Source organism: Mustela nigripes, chromosome 2, assembly GCF_022355385.1.
Source record: "Mustela nigripes isolate SB6536 chromosome 2, MUSNIG.SB6536, whole genome shotgun sequence".
Classification (NCBI taxonomy): Eukaryota; Metazoa; Chordata; class Mammalia; order Carnivora; family Mustelidae; genus Mustela; species Mustela nigripes.
Window position 1 is genome coordinate 67,630,435 of NC_081558.1, and position 26,029 is coordinate 67,656,463.

General features: G+C 45.7%; 1 protein-coding gene across 2 annotated transcripts in view; it reads right to left on the bottom strand.

Annotated features, from left to right (window-relative positions):
- ANO10 (anoctamin 10) overlaps positions 1-26,029 on the bottom strand; it is a 234,543-nt gene that overhangs the window by 3,371 nt on the left and 205,143 nt on the right. The window contains exon 1 of one of the 2 annotated variants that reach the window (XR_009402432.1): positions 3,744-3,849. The exons of the other annotated variant lie outside the window; for it this stretch is intronic. The gene's annotated coding sequence lies outside the window, so the exon portion shown is untranslated. Of the gene's footprint in view, positions 1-3,743; positions 3,850-26,029 lie in introns of those variants that run through there. 2 annotated transcript variants of the gene reach the window in all.

Below are 26,029 nucleotides of genomic sequence, written 5' to 3' on the forward strand. Positions count from 1 at the left end.
CTTGGAAAAGAACCCTAACCCCACCATTCTGGTGCAGAGGAGCCAGGAGGCTGAGCCCCAGTCCACTCTGCTTGCCACATCTTCCCTTATTGTGGAAGACCGTGAGCATTTGCAGAATAAACTCCAGAAGCACGGATTTTCTACTCTGGAAGAACCTTGATAATCATTCAGTCCTGTGGCCACTTAAGAGCCTGAGGCGCCTGGGTGGATCAGTTGGTTGAGTGACTGCCTTTGACTCTGGTCGTGATTCCAGGGTCCTGGGATCAAGCCCCATGTTGGGCTCCTTGCTCGGCGGGGAGCCTGCTTCTCCCTCTCGCTCCACCTACTACTCTGCCAGCTTGTGCTGTCTCTCTCTCCGTCAAGTCACAAAAAAAAAAAAAAAAAAAAAAAAAAAAGCCTGGAGTGCCTCTTAAATGTCAACTCACTGGCCCCTCCCTGAGGCATGGCTAACTTCCGTGTCTGAAGTGGGGTCCAAAGTCTCTGAATTTTAACAAGCCCTCAAAATTTCTCCCGACTTGGGAGACTCTGATTTGTTGCCTGCCATCTCTCACAAATCAGTAAGCTGGAGTGGAGGAGGATGAGCAGGTCCCTTCCAGGCCACACTGTGGGCTCAGGCCAGGAGGCACAGAGCAGCCCTCTGGCACCGGGCTGCCTCCTGCAGCCGCCCAGCTCTTTGGCTGCCTCTGCTCTTTAGCAGCCCTGCTTAGGGGATGCGGTGGGAGGGAGCAATATTATCCCCTAAATAAACAAACCTGGCTTCTTTAGAGATTCTTAAAGTCTTATTAAAAATATAAGAAAGATAATAGCACTAACTTCTTCCCTACAAAAAGCATCAGAATGAAGAGAATGAAATCTTCCCCAATCGTGCCTCATTAAAACACTCATGATCCGAATAATTCTTTAAAAAGCCCAGACTGACTTCTTGCATCATTATTTGTAATGATTATCAGAGGAACCTAATCATGAAGTGTGTTGTTCAAATGCACGGCCTAACAGAAGAAAGGAAACATAATCGGATCCATTTTTCCCTGCAGAGAAGCACAGAAGTACTTCCTGAGCCCTGCAGTGCTTTCCACAGACCTGGGACGGCCCTTTCCCCCCTCCTGGGCTGGTAGCAGGGACTCTTTCTGGTTGACCCCGCAGTCAGCTCCGGGATCTTTCTATTCACAGCACTCAGGAAATCACAACCAATGGATTACATTATTGCCCAATAGGAAATCTGTTAGCAGCTACTCCATTACCCCTTCCCCTCAAGAGCAACAACCACCCACAGAAAGACTATTTGGGCAGCTCCTGGCTGAAGGACAGAGAGAGCCTGTGCATTCATCTCTTCCTGTTTACTGGAAGCTTCACTGGCCAGGGGCTGGCTCTGTGCAGAGCTCAGAGGCTGCCATGTGGCTGGCTGCTGGCCTCACGGGCTCAGACAGGCACTGTGTTCCTGGGCCGGTTCAGTCCAGCAACGGCACCTGTGGCACCCAGCTCCCCTGAATCTTGCCTGTGGCCTCGCATGTGGAGGCCTGGTGATAGCACCACTGCGAGAGCATGGCCCCCTCCCCACCTCCAGGCTGATGTAACTGGCTCCCCCAGGGCGAGCCTATCACAAGGCGAAGGTGGGGTGGAAGGAAGCCGCTACAGCTCTAGGGAGCAGGAAGAAGTAGGCCTGGAAGCCTCCCTTGGGCACAGCCCTGTCCATGCATGCCTCATTAGCACAAGTGAGGTCTTCTCTGTGTCATTCACTGACGAGGCTGAGGCTAAGCAACTTGTCTGAGGTCCTGTAGCTAGAATCAGGGCAAACTTAAGCAAGGGCCTGGCTGTTCAAGTGAAAAAGAAAGTAAAGAATGGGACATTTCACACACACACAAAATTTTTTAAGTCAACTCTACACCCAGCATGGCGCTCAAACTCATAACCCCAGTGATCAAGAGTTGTGTGCTCATCTGACTGACCCAGCCAGGTGCCTCAAGACTCTTTTTATTTGTTACATCTAGAGGAAAGCTTACCTCAAACAAGCAGGATTTTGGACATACTCTAATACAATTATGAAACACTGCAACTCTGCCCTGAGCCTGGCAAGGCCTTCAGGCTGTGACAAGCCCCACCGTATTGGGGGAAGGGCAGGAGGAGCAGGGGTAGTGGTCCTTCAGGCTGTCCTGTGGGCATTGCCTATGCCACCTCTCCCTCTGGGAGTGGCCTGGTTCCTCAGTATTTGACAAAACGTACAAAACGTGAGGTCTGCTGACCATTAGACACGCTAGCGTCCTAAGTCCCATGTCCTCACCTCTGCCAGCTGCTCTCACAGTCACCTCATCTCAGGGGCCACAACCACCTGCTTGCTCAGATCAGAACTGGAGCCCTTATGGTGGGTGCCTCTGTGCTCCTCCTCGGACTTCAGTCCTCCATGGAGCCCTGCTCACCCCACCTGCCCAGCACACCTCCTGCTGCCAGTGCCGGCCTCCCACTCCTCAACGTCATCATCCAAACACAGCCCAAGCCAGGTTTTAAAACAGGGGACAAGAACATGCAACCACAGAGGCTTCCCAGAGGTTCTGGACTCAACCCCAGGTCGCTCAGCCCAGAAGGGCTGTCTGTCACCTTCACCCTCCACCGTGATTCCTGTGCTCCACACACACCATCTGCTTTTGTCAGTGTTTGTGTGAGGGGTTTTCCTGCTTTGATGTTCTATCCCACACAGTGTGGACTCTCTGGAGAGGGCGCATGGATCTGTCCCCACAGCCCACAACACAGCCCTGCGAGCTAGAGCCTGCACCCCGCCAATACGGGTGGAAGGGAGACCACAGCCTGGAGCTCTGGGCAGCCAGCATGATCACTGTTCAGCCCAGAGCTTGCCATGACTGCAGTGAACTGGGGAGTCTTCCTTTCTCACGGGTATGTAGAGGAGACACACTCATATTCTTGAAGGCAACATCACTATCTGGATCACAGGTCTGTCTGGCACATGTATGGTGTCCCAAAAAGCACAATGCAGCGTGAGCTTTGTCAGAAGGCCCAGGATATCATTCAGAGGCCAGTTACCTGCCCTGGTAGCAATGCAGGTCTGGGCCCCTTAGGCCTGTGGCTCAGTGGGAACAGGAATTGTGGTTCCCCCAAGCCCTCAGGTGTGGTTCTGACTCAGGGGTCTGCAATGACAGCTGGGGAGGTGGAGGGAGGAGCAGGATCAAGGGCCACCAGGAAGGCTGCGGATGACCAGCTTGATCCCAGCTGGAAACGAAAACCCTCCAAGATAAAAAACCCAGCTCTAAAGAGGCTTCAGGACCTGGTGGCCCAGCCCAGCTCACCCAAAGGGTGACATTCCAGAGCCCACGAGTTCATTAATTGCACAGGCTGACCCTGGGGAGTATAAAGTCAGTTTAACATTAAAAAATATTTTATCTACTTTTAAAATTATTGTTTGGGTCCTGCTTTCTCTGTGTAATTGAGATTCAGAGCTAAATTTCCAAAAGCAGAAATTAAAGGCTCTTAGAAGGAAAACTCCATAGATAGCCTGAGAATGTAAACTATTTTCTATAGAGTGTGAGGGGCCTGCAGCAGCCATCCCCGGATATGCACTAATTTGGATGCTTCTGGAATCGGAGAGCCAAGTACGACCTATTAGCCACAGCCATCTCTGAAACCTGGGCTGCAAAAATTATGTGTTTGCTAAAGCTATGGAGTTCTATAGGTGGCTACAAGTTGCTGAATGCACACAAAAATGACAAAGTGAAATCGATGAGAGACTGGCCTACCTTGCTGGGTTTGGGAAGTGCAGAAGGCCCTCGTCTGGGCTGCTCATGGCCTCTGTCCTTCCACAGTCCATCAGTGTGTAAGGGCCTGGTTAGCCAGAGGAACTTAGTTGCAAACCCCGGATATAGGGGAGGGCCAGGCCGGATGGAGACATCCAATCCGTGGGGCGTGCATATATTTAATGTGGTGAGTTGAAATCCCATTGGCCACTTGTGTGTGGGCCGGGCTCAACCACCTCTGTAAAGTTTAGTCTGTGAGGCTGGGGTGGGGGGAGTAGTAGGAGGAGCCAGAATAGCCGTTGGAGTAGTAGGAGGAATTAGAATAGGAGTTAGAATAGCTGTTAGGATAGTCGTTAGAATAGCCATTAGGGTAGTCCTCGGGAGAGTCAGAGCATCGTGGTCATCGTGGTCCTGGGAGCATTGTGGTCATCCTGGTCATCGTAGTCATAGGTAGCAGCGCCATGGCGAATAGCCTCTCTGCCAGCAGCCTCGCCATAGCGAGCGGCGGCCCTGCCGCGAGCAGCCTCACCACCCTGGCCTCAGCCCTGCCACGAGCAGCCTCGCTGCTCTGGGCCGCGGTGCCGCGCAAGTGGCCTCAGAGCAACATCATTCTGGGAAGTGGCCCCATCCGGGGAGTGACCTCGTCAGCAGCGGCCTTGTCCTGGGAACGGCTTTGTCCAGAGTGGTCTCTTCTTAGGAGCAGCCCTGTCTAGGGAGCGACCTCGTCAGCAGCAGCCTCGTCCTGGGAGCGGCCTTATCTGGAGTGGCCTCATCTGCGGAGTGGCCTCGTCCAGAGCGGCCTCATCCAGAGCAGCCTTCTTGGGAGTGACCTTGTCGGGGTCATCATCGTTGTCTCTTCATAAGAGATGGCCCCTACAAGTCAGTTTGATTTCTATGCGTGGCGCGAAATAAAGCTTTGTTTAATTTTCACTTTGTGTCAGTCTCGTTCCTTTGATCACGGACATCATGGACCCTAACATAGTGGGTTCTGGTATTTTTTATGAGGTATGGGTCCCTAAATGCGATCCTCTCACTTATCCAAAATTCGCATGAGATCACCAAGCGATGAATGCAGCAGACCCTTTGCCGACACCCGGGCTTTCAGCATGCAACGGGCACACTCCAACGATATGGTTCTGCAGGGACTGTGGAGCACAGGCAAGTGTGTTCCGAGCGTTAGCCCCATGCTTTAGGCATGTTCTCTGTACTAGCTTCATGTCATTCTTGGCAACTTACTCCCTGCGTGCCCATTTCCTGCACTTCTAACTCTGCTTGTATATCCAAACTCTTTTTCCCTCCTGCTTTATTTATTTCACTTTCAATGTCTGTTTCATTCTATTGTTTTTGTGTAACTTAGTGACCAAAAATTACATCACAATACATACCAGACGCTCTTCTAAATGCTATCTATTTACTCCTTTGCTCCTCAGAACCACCCTATGAGAAACATCACATTGTCATCATGTTCAAGACAGAATCGAGGCCCAGGGAGGCTGAAAATCCTGCCCAAGGTCACACAGCCTGTCCAAGGTCACACAGCGCCCAGGAGGTTTGAGCCCAGCCTGCTGCTGCATCTCTGGTTTCACGCTGTTATGTCACGCCTAGCCCCCTGCACTGGGAGACTCAGGGTCAGCTGGCTCCCACTTCCATCTCAGGAAGGTTTGCTGAGATCTTTCTGATTCTTGGTAAGGTCTCAATTTTTTTTTTTTCCCATCCCACCTGGCTCAGAGTCTCAGAGTCTGGCTCCAGAACCCAGCACGTTAACCCCTCTCCTGACCTGTAAGCACAAATTCAAGCAAGGTTTTAAAAAGTTGCTTACAGTGCCAGGAAAGAAGTTTTAAGAGTTAAATTTTTTAAGAAGGCACACATCTTTGGCTTTTTTTCCCCTGTTTTTTTAAACGGAAAGGCCTCTGAAGGGCACACGAAGCCAGCGAATGAGGGAAATGTTGTGGGAATGTTAGTTGGCAAAATCACAAGTGCTCTAACAGCTCTAACAGGGGAAGAAGGCTAGCGATGGGTGAACCGTTAAGGAGAGCCCCTCCAAGAAGGAAAATGGAAAGAGCCAGGACTTAAATATGGCAACAAAGTGCAGTTTAGCAAGCACAGAAAGGGGAGTACAGACAGTCATACATTATTCAGGAACAACCAAGGTTAAAATAAGCGATGTCTCCTTCGTTAGATAAGGAGAGAAAACTGGTAACAGATGTTGCTTAAAAGGCAGCTGAACTGAATGGATGCATTTTGAAAACACCCAGACCCAAGTGTAGAGAAGAAGGATGGCTGGGCCCTGGAGTGCCTGGGGACATCCACAAAGGGGAGACAGCCCAGCAGCAGCCTGGGCCGAAGGTGTTAACCCTGCTGTCTACATGGCCCGCCATGGGGGTCAGGTCAGAACGCAGATGGAATATGTGGAATAGAAATGTCATTAGAAATAACAAGAGCCAGAGTCCCTGAGATCAAAAGCAAGCTATGAGTAATTCTAAGGAAATAAGAGAATATATAGATAAGACACTCAGTACTTCTGGAACGGCCATCCACAGAGTGCATATCATGACCACAGAAGAAGGAGGAGATAAAAGGGAGGGTGAGGAAGACACAGAATGGGAGCTCTTGGCGAGTTACAGAAGTCGGATGAAGGGGCCACCAATTCTGTCTGAGAAAGGGGAAAAAAGCATTTTGCGTTTTGATTAATAATCACATAAAAAGAATATGGTGGGGGTACTTAGAGGGCTCAGTCCGTTAAGTGTCTGACTCTTGGTTTCGGCTTAGGTCACCATTCTCAGGGTCGTGAGATCGAACCCTGTGCCGCTGCATACTCAGCACAGAGTCTGTTTGGGATTCTTCCCCCTTTCTCACCCTCCCTATTACCCCCCTTTCTTTCTTTCTTAAATAAATAAATACATAAATAAAATCTTTAAAAAAAAAAGTATGGTGGTCAGTTTGCCTCAAATCAGGGGACAAATAACTAAATGTCCTTTATAAATTGAGTTCCTTTTCGAATGGCACCTTTCACTGAAAGAACTAGGTCTCCAGGCGTGATGTTATTTTGCAGTGAAGCGCAGGAGTCAGCCCTCCATCCATTCCATCTGCTACAATATGGTCCTGGGCAGTTAGTTCGTCAGAAGAGAGGGAGGGGGATTAATCTGATAGCTCTTCATCACCTGCAATACTAAATACAGTGATGTTACTTTACCAAGACAGGACTCCTGTGCTTCCGATCACCCAGATGACCAAGTGTCTGCAGGAGGCACTTCCTGGACAAGACTGTCACAGTGTCCCCTACTCAGGAACTGGCCTGCTCTTGATCTGACTGTAGGAAGGATGTGCTGGGTCTTCAGGATTTAACTCCCTCTTTGTCCGGAAGCCCTGGGAGCCAAGGAGGGAGGCAGTGTTCTTCTCTCCCTGCATAAGCTTACACACAGGTCACTGGGGTCCCTTAGGAGATGAGACCGAGAGAGATTTTTGACCAGGCAAGGCATTGTCTTTATCTGCAGGTGCTAGGTGGATAGCAGGGGCATTCCAGGGCTCAGGATGTGAGTGGATCAATAGACAAGGAGAAAGGACAGAAAGCACCCATGGTTCCTCCAAAGAAACCCCCCACAGGCTCACTGAAAGCCATGGCTGAGGGGCATTTAGGGACTGAGCAACTGAAACTTCAACAATTTGGTTGGGTCAAGGTGATACACAAAGGTGTAAGAGCCCCAGGAAGAGAAATCAAAGGTCTCTAACAGGACCTCGACTGTGGGGTGAGTGGGTGGTGTGGATGTCAGTCAGAGGGAACCTGGTGCCCAGCCTTTCATCCGAGTCCAGAATCAAGGAGCAGGAGGGGCAGGATTTCACTGTGCCATAAAGCAGAAACCCAGACAGTTTAGAAAATAAAGGGCTGAGTCCACTGAATTAAATACAGGAGACAGTCTACGCCCCACAGCAGGGTTTCAACCAAAGATATTTTTCAATTTAAAATAAACATTTTTCATTAATATTAAGGGGGAATAATCTTTAATCTAAGAAAATAATGCCATCATTACTAACAAGGAGTGACAGGTCATGAATGGGCATGACCACACAGGGCAAGCTGCCTCATTGCCCCAAAGGCATCTGTACCTTCTGTGTGGCTGCCATGGGGGTCTGGGGTATGTGTAAGCACGGAAAGGGCTCCTGTCTGTTGCAGAGTGGTTCCAGCCTTTAGACACACCTCACCCATCACCAAAGCATCTTGTGAAAGATGCTTATAAAATGCATGCTCAATTTCAGACCGCGAAGAAAGCACATGCCACACCCCCTCCCATCTTTAGGATCTTCCCAGAGCAGTGAGGTTGTTTCTCCCCATCTAAATAAACACTGGATGGCTCTTTGATAAACAAAAACATCTCTAGCCTCTGTTAATCTAACAGTTCACAACCAATAACATGACTAAAACCCAACCAATAGTTGTAACATTGACTGCGATTTTGACAAGACCACATTGCCTCCATTGCCTAAGACATTGGTATGTTCCTCTCACCCCAGGTGGGTGAGGGCTGGGGTAGGGTCCCGTCTCCAGCAGGTAAGAACAGCTGCCCTGGGTGCCCATGCTGGGAGCCAGCAGGACTGCCACCATCAGCACCCCTTTGGAGGAGCCTGGACAAAGCTGGAGCCAGGGATGGTCTACTTGATCACACCTGATCTTTTTCTCCAACAAAAACACCCTCAGTGGAAGGTGGGGCTCTAGCCTTCATTCACTGGACATCCCTTTCCCTCAGAACAGCTAAGGCCTACTCATTCCCATCTATTAGCCTCAATAAATGGAAAAATTCCTGCTTTTCACCTCCATCTTTTACTTCACTTTTCTTTCCATCGCCTAATATTCCCTCCTGGGTGAGTGGCAGCTACTGTAACCAGCACTGATGGCTGATTTTGGGTGACAAGAATGTCACCAAACACACAAACACACCTCACTGCTGTGTCTCAGGGTCGTGAGAACATTTAGGCTGTCTAGCGTGTCCTGAAATCTTGAACTGGAGTGACACAACGCTGTCCTAGTTGGTGCCCTTGAAACCTATTCATGGCACCAAACCACCTCTGTCCCAGGGATTTCCATTAACTTTCCTCTGGGGGTGGGGGGGCAGGGTCCAGGTCAGACTTTCTAACAGGTGGAGTGAGAAGCAGACTAGAAGACTTTTTTTAAGTTCATGTCTGTGGTATAATATAGGCATGAAATTCACTGCTTCTGTGAGGGAGAAAGGATTTTTTTTTTTTTTTTTTTTTTTGCAAACATGTGTCTTAGAGATCAAAGACATCTAAGAACCTAGTGTTACCAGAACACAGAGTTTAGATGAAGAAGAAATGAGAGCATTCATGACTGACACCCCACATACAGTCTAGTCAGACCCCTTGAGGTTTCTCCCAAGTGTGCATGTGCCCCGGGGGAGATGTGACCCAGTAGGTGTTGGTGTTACATGAGCCAAAATGGGGTTTTCTAAATTGCAATGACTACAGTTTCACTGAAATTAATTACAAAACCAATCCTAGGTAAGCCCCTCAGTGTGTCATACACGTACCCCTCTAGGCCTTGAAGAGCAGCACTCCCAGGTATCGGGGAGGCTCTGAAAGGCAGCATGAACAAATGCATGGGCTTAACCCTTTCATGACCCTATTCCAAAGGCTCTTTTATGTTCTCTCCAAGATAGCAGAAGTAGAATAATAGCTACTTTATTATTTTAAATGCAACACCACAGGTTCACTTTGTCCATCTAATGGGAATATGAAAGTTCTTATTGTTCTTAGGCCCTAAATGCACAATGTACAAATGGACTTAGAATATGTTCTTGGTTGTTTGGGTGAGGCCAATATTACTAAATTTAGGTGTCTTTTGGTTAAAAAAGAAGTTTTACAAATTCAGAAAGAAGAAAAACTAGGACTAAAACGTTGCCATTTTATCTGCATACCGCATTCAGAAGGGCACACAAAATAGGTGGAGAAGTGGTAAAAGGGCACTTCATGAGGCTCCTAGAAATCACTGCACAGAAGAAGCTAGTACCAATACTTCATTCCAATAGCGCCTGGTTCCACTCACTGCTTCCAGGTCTCAAAATGTGACTGCATTTCATGCTGGGAGAGCAGCAAAGGCTTCCTTCTGTTTTCATCACACGCTTTCCAGAATCTGGAAAGTTCTAGAAGGATGGAGTCCAGCCTGTGTGATCAGTGAGGTCTTTAGTGCCAACTCTGGAAGACATCACAGTCACAGTTTGGGTTGAGCTGTCAGCCAGCACAATCCTGCTTAAGCCACGTGGCTGTGGACTTAGCTTTCTAAGCAGGTCCCAGTATTTGGAGTGTCACTCTGCCTCCTTGCTTTGCTATTTAGAAACACGAGCTGATCTACCTAATAGGTGTTGAATTAAACATGTTTTTAAATATTTAGTTCCTTCTCTACCATTACTGCCGTTTCCCTGCGTGAAGCCAAGAACAGCGTATGGCATAGGAGATAAGCTGTTTGCTGACAGGGAAGCACCTGATAAAAGTAATAAAATACAGATGGTTTTTGCCTCTTACCCTGAATGATCTGCAAGTCATTTTGTTAAGAGGGCATGGGATAAATGTTTTAGGCGCACATGGCCAGGTGTTTGTGGGGTGATTCTGTGTCATCTAGCAAAGGCCGCCGCTAAAGCACAGTTTGCTTTAAACCAAAAACCAAGCATGCACCAAATCAAGAATCATCCAGTTGCAGCAGGTTGTGGGTATATACTGTACATTTTTCCCCCCTTTGAATTGAGCATTCTGGGTAAGCATGTGGCAAAGCACATGGGTAAATGTTCTTAACTTCTGTAGGCTTAACTGGAAGGGCCTGAAGACCACTAGAAGAGTAAGACATCCTTAATGGTAACAAAAGCAGCTTGCAAACCAAGATCTGCCACGCCTCAAGAAAGAACTGGTACCAGTATCAAGACTGTCCTGGTGTGCTCCCCCAGCATGCACAGTGCAGCAGCCAGCTGTACCGGGCCGGGAGGAAGTGAGGGCTAACCGCAAGTGGAAAACATGCACGAACCGGAAATTGAACAGAACAAGACAGTGGGTGTGTCAGAGCTGAAGGGCCTCCACACAATGCGAGGACAGCTCTTTCCAAACAAAGACCTCTTCGGGGGCAAAGGCTCACCACCAGCAATGACCCACTGAGAAGGGAGCTCCGCCCACAGGGCTTGAGTTCTTGCCTTCCGGGTCCTCAGGGCAGCAGAGCCCCACTGACCCCACCCATGATAGGTCACTGTGGCACCTGCTAACTACCTCAATGCTGTGAAGCAGCTGCAGCCCCTGGGGGAGCGCGAAAGACCCCGGCGCTTCTGGCTCCAGTGGATACTGGACTGGACCTCGAGCCCACCTCTCCGAGCCCACCTCCAGCCCCACCCTGCCATCTTCACTGGCCCTTTTACCCTGCTTCGGGGCAGGCTGGTGTGCAGGGAGCTCAGAGGGAAGTGGTTCTCTCCTGACCTCTCCAGCACACCGACCTGGCAGCAGCTTCTAGTCCCGGAGTCTCACCTACATGTCTGCATGCCTAGTGCTCTTTGAAGACATGGCATAGCAGGCACACTCCTGGAAGCTTCTCTAGACTGCCACACGCAGGATAGGCAGGCCTCTGTGCACCGGCAAGTAACGACCCGATGTAAGAGCTGTAGGATGTTATCTGTCTGCCCACTGGCCTCCTTGAGGCAGAGTGGGCTTCCAAGGGCAGGGTTGGTCACTGGGGGGATCCAGAGCTCTGAGGTATGGCACTGGAGCCAAACAAGCCAGGCTGGAGAGGGCTTCTGCGCCACTCTGTGCTGAGACCCAGTGTTTCTGCCCTTTACAGTGACCACCAACAACACATCTTGGGAGTCTTCCTTCTTCACTGGGCTGCACTGTCAGACTCCCCATTTGTCACCAAAACCCATCCCTCCAAGGGGCCAGTTCTACAGCTAGAGGAGAACCAAGGGCGGCAGTTAGGGAATGGGCCATGGGACTACCACGGGGACCCGAGGAAGCAAAGTCCAACTGGCAAATTTGATGCTCTACACAGGCAGCTTTAAGAATGAGATAGACTTTCATGTAGTTGGCTCTCAGCCTTACTGACTGACAACCAGAATGTATCTGAGGATCTTTCATAAAATGAGTTTTTCTGGTCCCGTTCACAATTCTCATTTAACAGGTCTGGTGATGGGTCTGAGAAGTGTTTCTCAAACTTTAAATTTTGATACTTCAAACTTACAGAAAAATTGCACACACAGTATTAGGGAGTCAGAAATACTCTTACTCAGATTTACCAACTGCTTTCATTTGCCCCATTTGCTTCATTATCCTCTTTTTTTTTTAAGGAGGGACCATTTGATAGTGAGTTGCAGACCATAAGCCCCTTGGCCCCTAAACACATCAGCGTGTATTTCCTAAAATCAAGGCCTGTCTTACATGATAGGGGAGAATGTTCTGTCCCCGAAGTGATTTTGGAGGGTGAAGGAAGTGATGGTACTTTCCTTTTATTTTATCAAAATTTCCAAATTTTATCAAACTGATAGAATTCAGGAAGTATCAAAAACAGATGGGAGTCCCTCAAGTATTACTGCAGAATGACAAAATAGCAGCTGGTTATTCTGAGGCTATAAGGTTATAGGAAAGGTTACAGTGATGAATGCAGGAGTTCCCTTTTATTCAGGATGCAAAAGATCTTTTGATGAACTGGAATAGAACATCACCATATAAAGAAGCATTCATTTGAGGTGAATTTGGGGATATAGTGGTGGGCATCCTCTGCTAGCCCTCAGTGGTCCCAGTCCCTGGTATGACTCCTTTGTGGAACCCTCTCTCCTGGAGTGTGGGCTGGACCTAGCGACTCACTTCTCAACAACACAACACAACAGAAGTGAGAGGATGTCACTTTGGAGATTAGGTTACTAAGAGACTGGCTTCTGGCTCAGGTGTGTTCTCTCTTGAGTACTGGCTCTGACAGGAGCTGGCTGCCCTGTTGGGAGTGGCCCTCACACGTGGAGAGGCCTACATGGTGAGGAACTCATGTCTGGGCCCTGAGGCTCCTATCCACGGGTGTAAGCCCAGCCAGTCCTGGGATACCTGCAGCTCTGCCCAACATAAGAGGCACCCTGGTAGGCATGTACGGATTCACAGACACTGTGAGAGAGCCAGTGTTTATTGCTCAGGGATAATTTGTTATCCACCAGTAGACAATATGGGATAGTTAACGTGGAGTATCACAAAAACTCATTACGTTAAAATATGCCCGATTTCATGGAGAGCCCAATGAAGTAATCAAAGGCCAAGAAGTCCTGCCAGAAAAGCAGGAGGTGGTTTACCTTTCCTGATTATTTAACCTCTCTCTCTCAACCAAATTCTGTCCTAGTGACTATGAAAAATACTTTTATTTTTAAAATACATGGGCATAGTTTAAAAGAATCACGCACTAGAAAAATACCATTAATAAAGATTCACTCCCACTTTCATCACCCAGTCCCTCATCTTGGGAGGAAATTTCTTAATACATGACCAGTTTCATGCTGATTCTTTCAGAAGTTTTGTCCCCCATGCCAAATATCAGCATATGCTATCTGAGGATATCCTTCTTATTTTTAATACAAGGGTAGCATAATATACTCTGTTCTGCATCTTGCAAAATAAATCTTAGAGATAGTCCTATATAAGGAATTGTAGAAAATTCTCTTTCTTTTGAATGTGTATGGGGTTTGTCATGGGACAATTCGCTAACTAGTCCCCTAAATCACGGTGTACTTATGAACGTGTGAGTGTATCTAGGGAATAAATTCTTGGAATTTTCTTTAGGCTATTAACCATCCCACGCTCTCTCATTAAACAGACAAACAAAATCCTCCTCTCTACCTCCTACCCTCACTCTCTCCTCTGTGGACATTTCAGTTTCCTCCTCCCTCTCCCAGCCAAACCTGTCAATAAAATGGTCTCCCTTGGCTGTTTTCTCATTCTGACTCCCCAACCACCCCACTGTGGCCCCTGACCAGTGAACCCACTGGAAGAGTTCCCTCTAAGGTCACCCAGCTGCCATGTGGCTAAATCCAAGGCTGTTTTTCCCATCTTCATCTGATGCATTCATAGCTGCACTGGACATCTTGCCACTAACTCCTTTCTGCCTGTGACTATGACATGACCCCTCACCTCTCCTCCCATGACCAGTCCTCCCACCTCTCCTGGGAGGAGAGAGCCCTCTCAGGGCTCCTGTGCCCGCTGTTTTCTGGAAACAATCCTCAAGGGTCAACTCCAGGCCCTCTCCTCTTTTCACTTAGATCAATACCACCCGCCAGAACACTCTGAGATAACAGGAATGTTTTATAAGCACTTAAGATGTGGTTAGTGCAGTTGAAGTGCTGAATTTTTAATTTGATTTAATGTGAACAAATTTAAATGTAAGGAGCAACAGGTGGCTGGCAGCTACCATGGACAGCACTCTCCCTGTGAGAGATCGCACAGAGCCAGTGGCAGCCACCACCTGTGTGCAGAGCATACATTCACTCATCCCTACTCCCAGCCCAGGTTTCCTTCCCAGCTCACAGAACACTCACAAAACCAATACCCTGACATCTTCCTTTGGACGTCCCTAAACCGACAATGCTAAACTCAAGGTCATTTCCTGAAGCCAGGCTGTCTTCCCACCTAGTGAATCGCACAGCTTCAGAGCCTTGGAAAAGCAGGTGTGGTTGCCTTCACCTTCCAGACTATTCCCAATTGGTCTACACTCTACATCTTGGTCACTGTCTTATGAATCCATTGTGGAACTGGTGCAGTGGCCTCACTACCGGTCTATCACATCCCCTCTGCCTCCCCTGTTGTGTGTCCTCACAGTACCCTTGAGTATGAGAGACACCACTCTCAGCATGTTACAGTACAGCTGGAGCACAGTCATCCATTAGACCAGCGAAGGTCATGGATGTCACACACCATGCAGATGTCAGGGATCCTCCCAGCCCTCCAAGTTGAGCTTGGGTCCAGCTTCAAGACGAGCAGAGCCAAGGCCCAGTAAGTGCTGGGAGTTAGGTCGGGAAACAAGGCAGCAGTGGTCCATTTTACTTGAGGCCTGAGGGACTGGGATCAGGAAAGGCTGGAGAAGCAAGCACTTGACCAAGAGTCATTGAGGGATGGGATCTGCTGAGCAGTCCCTCAAAGGGGCTTTCTGAGCAGGGAGGGTGTGACACCAAAGGATGAAGGTGAAAAAAAAAAAAGAAAAAATCCAGAGACAGAGATTGGGCAAGAGAGGTAGCCCAGGAAGCCTTGGGGTCATGCCCCTTTGTTCTGGACATTATTCCTGCAGCCTCTGGTTACATAAGCTGCTCTGGCAGCCGAGCCTTTTTAGCTCTTTGGAACTTGCAGCCAAGGAGATGGGCCAGCTTTTTCCATGTGTGCTTCATTTGGTCAGAATTTTTTTTTTTTTTTTTTTGCCTGTACTTTTGTGATTTTTTTTTTTTAATAGAATGCAAGACCTTCAGTTTACCCTGATTAAATTTTAACCTGTCTTTTCTGACCTTCATCATCAAAACCTACCATGATCTTTCTGAATGCCTTCATTCAGCACATTCCATTGCCTTTTCACCATCTCCCACTGAGTGCATTTTTTTACACTCAGAGCTTACTGCAAACTTTAGTTATGCAGAACAAGATCTATTTCCTTTGACTGCTACATAGTGTCTTTACTCCCTGCCTGGTTTCTACCTCTTCCCTACTCTAAAAGCCTATTTTTTCACTCTGGAAGTCAGCAATGCCAGGTGCTATTTCTTAGTCTTCCCAATAGTTAGGGAATGAACTAGTAAATCTGGACTTATGGGCAAGGTTTTCCTTCCTAATATAAAGAGACTCTGACAAGAAGCCTTCCCTGACTTTGGACAAGAGTGTATGAAGATATAATGCCTGGAGCCATGGTATCCACGTTGTGACCATGATGAAAACCAACATACTGATGATGGCTGAATGGGAAGACAGCCAAAGCCTATCTAGTTCCATAATGCCATCACTGGGCTGTTCCTTCAACCTTGGGAGAGGCCCACTTATGGATTTATTGTTATATTACACCTCAGGTTCACTTAATAACTTCTGTTCTTTTTTTTTTTTTTTTTTTACTAGTTTCAGAAGCAGAATTTAGTGGTTCATCAGTTACATGTAACACACAGTGCTAATTACATTACATGCCCTCCTTAATGCCCAACACCCAGTTACTCCATCCCCCTCCCCATTTACCTCCCCCCAGCAGCCCTCAGTTTGTCTCCTGGAGTTCAGCATCTCTTATGGTTTGCCTCCCTCCCAATTTTAATCTTATTTTATTTTTTCCTTCCCTTATGTTCATCTATTTTTTTTCTTAAATTCTACATATGAGAGAAATCATATGGTATTTGTCTTATTCTGACTGAATTATCTCACTTAGCATAATATCCTCTGGTTCTATTCATGTCATTGCAAATGGTGAGCTTTCATTCTTTTTGATGGCTGAGTAATAGTCCATTGTAGATATATACCACATGTTCTTTATCCACTCATCTGTTGATGAACATCTGGGCTCTTTCCATAGTTTGGCTATTGTGAACATTGCTGCTATAAACATTGGGGTGCAGGTATCTCTTTGTATCACTACATTTGTATCTTTGCGGTAAATACCCAGTAGTGTAATTGCTGGGTCATAGAATAGCTCTATTTCCAAGTTTCTGAGGAACCTCCATACTGTTTCCCAGAGTAGCTGCACCAGTTTTGCACTCCCACCAACAGTGTAAGAGGGTTTCCCTTGTTCTGCATCCTCACCAACATCTGTTTTTTCCTGAGTTGTTAATTTTAGCCATTCTGACTGGTGTGAGATTGTATCTCATTGTGGTTTTGATCCTTATTTCTTTGATGCTGAGTCATGTTGAGCATTTTTTCATGTGTCTGTTGGCCATTTGTATGTCTTCTTTGGAGACATGTCTGTTCATATCTTCAGCACATTTCTTGACTAGATTTTTTTTTTTTTTTTTTTGGATGCTGAGTTTGATATATAGGTTATAGATTCTGGATACTAGCCTTTATCTGATAAGACATTTGAAATATCTTCTCCAATTCTGTCAGTTGCCTTTTAGTTTTGTTGATTGTTTTCTTAGCTGTGTAAAAGCTTTCTATCTTCATGAAGTTCCAATGGTTCATTTTTGCCCTTCTTCCCTTGCCTTTGGAGATGTCTAGTAAGAAGTTGCTGTGGCTGAGGTGGAAGAGATTGCTGCCTGTGTTCTCCTCCAGAATTCCGTTGGATTCCTGTCTCAATATTTAGGTCTTTCATCCATTTTGAGTTTATTTTTGTGTGTGGTGTAAGAAATTGGTTCAGTTTCATTCTTCCGCACATGGCTATACAATTTTCCCAACACCATTTATTGAAGAGACTGTCCTCCTTTCTATTGAATATTCTTTTCCTTGATTTCTCTTTGTTCATTGTTCATGTTTAGAAATGCAACTCACTTCTGTGCATTGATTTTGTAACCTGCAACTTTGCTAAATTCCTGTTATCAGTTCTAGCAATTTTTTGGTGGCATCCTTTGGGTTTTTCTACATAGAGTATTATGTAGTCTGTGAAGAGTTAAAGTTTGACTACTTCTTTGCTGCTTTGAATGGCTTTTATTTCTTTTTGTTGTCTGATTACTGAGGCTAGGACTTCCAGTACTATGTTGAGTAACAGTGGTGATAGTGGATATCTCTGCCATTTTCCTGACCTTAGGATGACATTTGCTGTGAGTCTTTCATATATGGCTTTTATGAACTGAGGTATGTTTCTTCTATCCCTACACTGCAGAGAGTTTTAAGCAAGAAAAGATGCTGTATTTTGTCAAATGTTTTTTCTGCATCTATTGAGAGGATCATATGGTTCTTGTCCTTTTTTTTATTAATGTATGTGTACGACATCGATTGATTTGTGCATGTTGAACCACCCTTGCAGCCCGGGAATAAATCCCACTTGCTCATAGTAAATAATCCTTTTAATCTACTGTTGGGTCCTATTGGCTGGTATCTTGGTGAGAATTTTGGCATCTATGTTCATCAGGAATTTTGTCTGTAATTCTTTTTGGTGGGGTCTTTGTCTAGTTTGGGGATCAAGGTAATGCTGGCCTCATAGAAAGAGTTTGAAAGTTTTCCTTCCATTTCTATTTTTTGAAACAGCTTCAGAAGAACAGGTATTAGTTCTTCTTTCAGTGTTTGGTAGAATTCCCCTGGGAAGCCATCTGGCCCTGGACTCTCGTTTGTTAGGAGATTTAATTTCCTTGCTAGTTATGTGTCTGTTCAGGTTTTCTATTTCTTCCCATTTCAGTTTTGGTAGTTTATATGTTTCTAGGAATGCATCCTTTCTTCCAGATTTCCAATTTGCTGGCTTATAGCTGCTCGTAATATATTCCTTTTTTTTTTTTTTTAAGATTTTATTTATTTGAGAGACAGAGATGACAAGTAGGCAGAGAGGCAGGCAGAGAGAGAGGAGGAAGCAGGCTCCCTGCCGAGCAGAGAACCCAAAGTGGGGCTTGATCCCAGGACCCTGGGATCATGACCTGAGCGGAAGGCAGAGACTTCAACCCACTGAGCCACCCAGGTGCCCCAAGCTCATAATATATTCTTAAAATTGTTTATATTTCTTCAGTATTGTTGTGATATCTCCTCTTTCATTCATGATTTTATTAATTTGGGTCTTGTCTTTTTTTTTTGGTAAGCCTGACCAGGGACTTATTGATCTTATTCTTTCAAAGAACCAGCTCACAGTTTTGTTGATCTCTTCTACTGTTTTTTGGTTTCTATTTCATTGATTTCTGCTCTAATATTTATTAATTCCTGTCTCCTGCTTGGTTTAAGCTTTATTTGCTGTTCTTCAGGTCCTTTAGATATAAGGTTGGGCTATATATTTGCGACCTTCCTTGTTTCTTGAGAAAGGCTTGCTATATATATCCTCTTAGGACAGCCTTTGCTGCAACCCAAAGGTTCTAAACTGTTGCATTTTTCATTTCCATTTGCTTCCATGTATTTTTTAATTCTTCTTTAATTTCCTGATTGACCTATTCATTCTTTAGTAGGACACCCTTTAGCCTCCATGTGTTTGTGTTCCTTCCAAATTTTTCTTGTGGTTGACTTCAAGTTTCAAAGCATTGTGGTCTGAAAATATGCATGGTATAATCTCAATCATTTTGTATAGCTTGAGACCCGATTTGTGACCCAGTATGTGATTTATACTGAAGAATGTTCCATGTGTACTCCAGAAGAATATGCATTCTGTTCCCTTGGAATGAAATGTTCTGAATATATCTGTGAAGTCTATCTGGTCAAGTGTGTCATTCAAAGCCGTAATAAATTTTATTTTTTATATGGGAACAACTCAGAAATATCCCAGGCCATGTAAGTCCCTATGTCTCATCACTCTTGTGTTCACCTGTACATTACTGGGCACCCTCTCAACTAAATATATTGTAGCTGCGGTTTGTAATTCTATGTAGACTGAAGGCATTATCTGGGCATATGTTTTTCTCCCTTAAATTACAAAGTTCTCTTGTTTATACCAGCCAATTTTCTGAGAAATTCATTCTTCTTGTGTGTTTTGAGGTACTTTCTATTGGTTGTTATACTCCAGCATTTTAAGCTTCATTTAGACACCAAAATCATGCTCTTTGACATTCCATGCAGCTATTTATCTCCCTTTCCTTTCAGTTACAAGTCTTGACCTCCAACATAGACCAACACCTGGTCTCCCTCTCCTGCAGTTGCTCAACATCAGTAGGGAAGTAACCTGAGTTATATCCTGTGAGCTGAGCTCCCTGAGACCCCCAACTGTGGCTCCTTCCTCCAAGCCTCCTCAGGAAAGCCCTCCCGGCTTTCCTCTCTGCCCCCTCCTCCATTCCCAGAGCTCTTCCCTTCTCATTTGCCCTTTCCACTGGAAGGCAATCAAACTTGATATCTGTCCTCCCACCCCCTCATAAGTCAGCACTATATATAAGCCTAGGGGCAGAGTTGGTAGATAAGGAACACTCCTAGGGAAGGGAAAAGGTATAAACACTCACAGGATATCATAACTGCTTTTTTTCTGTCATACTTCATTTTCAGGAAAATCAGGGGAAGTTTAAGGTGACTGCAAGGGCTCATACGTGTGGGCAGATTTGCTTTCACATATGTGCCAAAGCATCCATTTTGCTTGGCAGTGCAGACCTTATGTTTATGTCCTCTGGCCCACCCTCAGGCATTGTGACCCCTTGTGGTCAGCAACAAGATTCCTCTGACCTAACATTTTTTCTTCTTGTCCTGAGGCCTGACATGCAGCTTTTCCTTGGAAGTCCAGATTTATCCTCTATGGGAAAACCTCCTGTTACAAACACATCACCAGTAGCTCTGCATTTTTCTTTTTCCCTTGTGTCAAATTCTTCCACCCTCACCTCTTGACTCTAAAGTCTCTTCAGGGTATTTGTTTTTTTGGCTTCCTTCCCGAATTTTTTCCATCTTGCACAGGAATATTTAATCCCTTCTAAAATGTTAGATCTTTAGACTTTTTCTAGCAAAAATGTCAGCTAGATTTCATAGGAAACAATAAAAAAAAAATAACCCTTACACTTGCATGTAGTTTTTACACTTGACAGAATCATCTCTATTGCTGGCAGAGAAAGCAGGAGGCACCCCTGCAAAAGTGGCAGGCCTGGTTGTTGGGCACCCGGCCACCCTACTGCTAGTTCTCACAGTGCTTCCCACTTGGCACATGCAGTAACTGTCCTGCACAAAGGTTAGGTCACACGCCTACAGCTAATAAGTTTAGGTCTTAGGACACTTAGGTCTTGATGCCAAGTTACTTGGTTTGGCATCAAACAACTGTTCTTCTCAATTTCCTCAATTTCTGTATTTTCTGGGATTCGAGGAAGGTATAATTGACCCTTGAACAATGCAGGTTCGAACTGTGCAGGTCCACTTATCCATGTATTTTTTTTTAAATAAGTACAGTACAGCTCTACAAATTTCTCTCCCTTAAGATTTGCTACATAACATTTTCTTTTCTGTAGCTGACTTAATTATAAAAATACAGTATAGGGGCGCCTGGGTGGCTCAGTGGGTTAAGCCGCTGCCTTCGGCTCAGGTCATGATCCCACAGTCCTGGGATCGAGTCCCGCATCGGGCTCTCTGCTCAGCAGGGAGCCTGCTTCCTCCTCTCTCTCTCTGCCTACCTCTCTGCCTACTTGTGATCTCTCTCTGTCAAATAAATAAAATCTTTAAAAAAAAAAATAAATAAAAATACAGTATATAATACATACAAGATACAAAATATGTATGAATCAACTGTGTATGTTCTCAGTAAGGTTTCTAGTCAACAGCAGACTATTAGTAGTTAAGTTTTGGGCTGGTCCAAAGTTAAGCAAATTTTTTACTCAATGAGCAGGGTCAGTGTCCCTAACCCCCATGTTGCTCAAGGGTCAACTCAGTTTTTAGAGTTTTCAGGAAACTATGATTTTGCTGGAATTGTTTGCCGCTCCGCTTTTGCTCCTCCCTGGTGGGGAAAGGGGTTTGAGCTGGGGGGAAGGCACTGGGAGGCTGAACTGTCTGACACAGCATGTTTCCTGCCCACAGAGAATAACAGTCAGTGTTCAAGAGGTCCCCAGAACTGTTTTCTAGCAGATTCTCCTGCTTTTCTTTTAGCTTTCTCATTGTATAAATGACAGATTCAGAAAAGCGTGTTTTTGGTTTTGATGACCTGCCTATTATTGATTTGTTCTTTTATGGACTGTGCTTCAGAAGCTGTATCTAAGAAATCTTTGGCTAATGCAAGTCACAAAGATTTTATCCTGCTTTTTTTCTAGAAGATTTAAAATTTTAGGTTTTCTGTTTAGGTTTACAAGCCATGTTGGTACGAAGTTATGGGTCCGTGTTCATTTTTTTTGTTGTTGTTGTTTTTGCATATGGATATCCAATTATTCTCACATTATTTATTGAAAAGACTATCCTTTCTCTAATGCACCATATTTGTGTCTTTGTTAAAAATCAGTAGTATATCCTGGTGTCTTTCTCATACTTTTGGTTTTCTTCAAATATCTGATGCTCTTAGGTAGTTCCTTCACATTTCTATCAGAAGGACTAGGTGATCCTTGTGTACATACTCCACCAAAGACTAGGTGACAAGAATGGGCCCCTTCCAGGGCTTTTCTCTCCCCGGATGGGAGGAGGTGCTCTGGGTAGGCTCTGTATGCATACACCAATGAGCCTGTTTTTCTTCAGGATGTATGTAGGCAGCATGTAGGTGACCTGCAGGTTTCATTAGGAGCCACATGAGAAAAGCATCTTCCATCCTGGGATACTATGCATCCTTTGTATCCTCTCCCCATGGGTCACGGAGGCCCAGAGTAGCCTAGACATCCCTCACAGTCACAAAGCTCCTCCCACGCATTTTCTCCTGCTGGGGAGGTGCTGCTCTCTTGACAGAACTGCCTAAAGCCACCCGTCCTGGTTCCCTTTCTGGCTAGCCTGGCCACCAGCTTGGGGCTGCTCTCACCAGCCAGCACTTGGCTGTGTCTGATGGGGCTGCAACATCTTTGCTCCAGTTCCCAGTCAACCTTTCTTTTCTACTGCCTATTTTACAGGAATTTCCCAACCTTTTTTGGTTAGCTGATGGTACACTTTCTTGTTTTCCAAACTTTTAAATGGATTTATGCTTTTCTTGTATTTTTCCTTTTGTTTAAATATGGTTTTTAGAGGAGGAAGAAATAAATGGGAAGTCCTGTTAGATGGTAATAAGTGTTAGGGAATGTATGGATTCACCTTCCCACAGAATATCTGCTAGGTCATACCCAGAGACAGAAAGCAGAACTGGAGCAATCACCAGGCCAACCAGAGCTACCACATACAGAAACCTGGCTGGCTGGCTGTGATCTCATCCCCATGTCTTTAAAAGCTCTTCTAGCCATGGAAGACTATGGCTCTGTGTAAAGGAGGCAGGGGGCAGGGGCAGGGCTCCACAAAGAGCAGGGATGCAGGAAAGCACAGGTTCAGTAGGACATACTTTGTCAAGAATCAAGCCCATAGCCATCACGACAAGGCCTTTTTCTGTTTTCCTTAATCATATTTCACAGGCTTGGGTCTGTCTCTATCTGGTGGTTTTTGTTTTTGTTTATTTATTTATTTTTTTTGATGAGAAGTATACATGTGTATGTAATTCTCCTATCTAGTCAGTAATTAGGAGCACTAGCATTTTTTTTTTTTTTTTAGGATTTTATTTATTTGTGTGTGAGAGAGAGAACGACCAGGGATGGGGGGAGAGAAGAGGGAGAGGGAGGAGCAGACTGTCCACTGTGCAGGGAGCCCGAGGTGGGGCTGGAACATGAGGTGGGGCTCCATCCCAGAACGCTGAGATCAAGACATGAGCTGAAGGCAGATGCTTAACCAACTGAGCCATCCAGGTGCCCCTGGAGCACTGTTTTAAAACAACTATATTAAGAGGGTTTTTTTGTTTGTTTGTTTGTTTTTTTGGTGGTGGTGGGGGAGATCCTTAAAAGTATCAATAATCAGGCGCCTGGGTGGCTCAGTTGGTTAAGCAACTGCCTTCGGCTCAGGTCATGATCCCATAGTTCCAGGATTGAGTCTCTCACTGGGCTCCCAGCTCCACGGGCAGTCTGCCTCTCCCTCTGACCTCCTTCCCTCTTATGCTCTCTCTCACTGCCTCTAATAAATAAATAAAATCTTTTAAAAAAAAATCAATAATCTTGGTCCCACAGACTGCTTGTCTCAGTTTCTGTAGTATTTTATGCTAAGACAGGCTGGCCACAGCATTTACAAAAGAACCAGCACTATCAAACACTCTCCATCATAGAATCATTCTTGATCTGAAGGAGAACATAGTTTCATCTTAAAAAAACAAAATAAAGAACTCCAAAATTTCATGTTTCCTTCTCCGCTCAAGTCCTGTTATGAAACCACTCTGGGTGAAGATACATTACATTTTAAAAAGGCAGGGAAAAGCAAACGCAAAATAAGCCTGCTATAATGGACTTACAGACTTGCTTCTTGGCCAACAGGCCTTTGCTTATGCTGTTAGACTCTCTTGTTAATTTTGGTCTGGCTGTTTACACACATTTCTTAATTTGTTCAATCATTTCACAAACCAGTAGTTTCATGGTTCAATTTGCCTCAGGCAAAATGAAGTATCACAAAAAAAATTTTTTTTTTCAGGTTGGAGAAATTAATGAATTGAAACTGGAACAATTCTACATGATTGCTTTTTTTGTTCTAATTACAGAATACAGTCCTTCCCATAGATGTAAGGACATTCAGTAATAGCATAATAGATAAAAATAGAAATATATCCCCATATTTCTTAACCTTTCCCTTTCATTCTTTGAAGGGTCCAGAAGCCATCACATTGTGAAATCCAGGTGTAGCTGATGCATAATCTGGAGTAAATGCTGGGCTCGGGCACTGCTACCTTGCAATTGCACAGACTCTAAGAAGGGGCCCCTGTGCCCCCGGGGAAAGCAAGGGCTGTGGGCACAGACTGGTGTGGGCAAACAGAGCCTGGAATATCTCCGAACAGGCTTTTCCCTCAGTTCAGTGGTTGTAAAACTCAGTAAACAAGAGACAGACCCCCAGGCATACCTGCTCAATTCCTGGTTTTCCTTAAAGCAAATGAACATAAACAAACAAACAAAAAATCTAATTCTCACAAATCTATAAAATTAAAAGTATTACTCTTCCTATTCAAAATCACAAACTACTGCACAAACACATGGTGTTGGAAAGAATGCTCTAACTGCCCCACCATCCAGCTTCCTTAAGAAATGGATGCCTGGGTGGCTTAGTCGGTTAAGCATCTGCCTTCTGCTCACTTCATGATCATACAGTCCTGGGATCAAGTCCCACATCGGGCTCCTTGCTCAGTGGGGAGTCTGCTTCTCCTTCCCTTGTGTTCTCTCTTTGTCAAATAGATAAATAAAATCTTTAAAAAAAGAAAAGAAAAGAAATGGACATTGCTAATATGATGGATTCCACCTTGACAGCCCCTCTGAACCTCATCTTCCACCCTCCTCCCCCAAAAAGGAACACTCCTCTGGATTTGGTACTCATCATTCCCATGTGGTTCTTCTCCCCTAGATGTGTTACACCTAAATGACACATAGTATTACCCTGTAAGTGTTAAAACTTCGTGTCAGTAACAAGAGCTGTGCACAAAGGGCTCCAGGGTGAACTGGCTCCCAGTGTGCTGGGGTGCTGATTCCCTTGGCTCCCAGGCAAGGGCACGCCCTCCTCCTGTGCTCTCTGTCCAACAGTTGCCCTCCACCCTGGGCCCCACCAGCTCCACAGAGCAGGCAGTGCTGAGGAGGGACATACAGTTACATGCCTTCTCGTGAAGTTCATCTAAAAACACACCTCGGTGTCCTCACTGAGGAGAATGAGACAACTGTTGCCTCCAACAGGAAGCAAATGCTCTACAACAAATCAGCAGATTAAACAAGACCTCATCCACAGTCTAGTGACAGACATACGAGAGGGACTCTTTATCAGGAAACGCTGTGCCATGGCTGACATATGTTTTGTCTTAAGGCAAGCTGCCGCCTTCCGTACCAACCCAGGATTGAATGTGTCTTCTCTGTCCTCCCCCACCAGGTCTGCTAAGCTTCTCCTTCATCCTGCTCAGTTTTCAAGCCATTTGGTGGCATATTTCTTCCTCTACTTGCTTCCCCTGCCCTGAACACTGGGGCTTGCAAACAGTGAGTACTCCACGCAGATGGAATCCTGCACCAGGTAGAGACAGTTCTCAAACTGTGCACAGAGGCACCCTTGAGCACTGCAGTGAACTCACAGGGGTGCCACAAAATATTTTGAATTTTGGAGAAAAACACAGTGACACTCAGCATCTATCAGATGTCAATCAAGATAGGTGCACAGTCTAACATCAGTGGGATGAGCCTTACCAAAGGGGATGATTTTGACTAGTGAAGCAGAAGAAAGGTTGCCTGGGCACCTGGGGAGCTTGGGGCTAGTCTGGGCCTGTGGGGGTGTGGCAGCAAGGTGCTGAGGACAGCACAAGAGGGCTGGGCTGCTCCAGGTATGTGGGAAAGGGAGCAGCAGATGTGGCCTCTCACCAAACAGGGCTAGAGTGGGTGTGGTGAGGTGCTGATGGATGGGAGCCCCCTACTCCCCCAGAAGATGTGAAAAAGTTTTTCTCCAGCACAGCACACACCCTGATCTTACTCTAAGCACAAGGTAAGTCGCATAGTGATATTTTAGATTGGCTACACTTTATGACATGGGCTTAGTCAGCTCACCTATAAACTTAGTTACAACTGATCATCTTCTCCATCTTA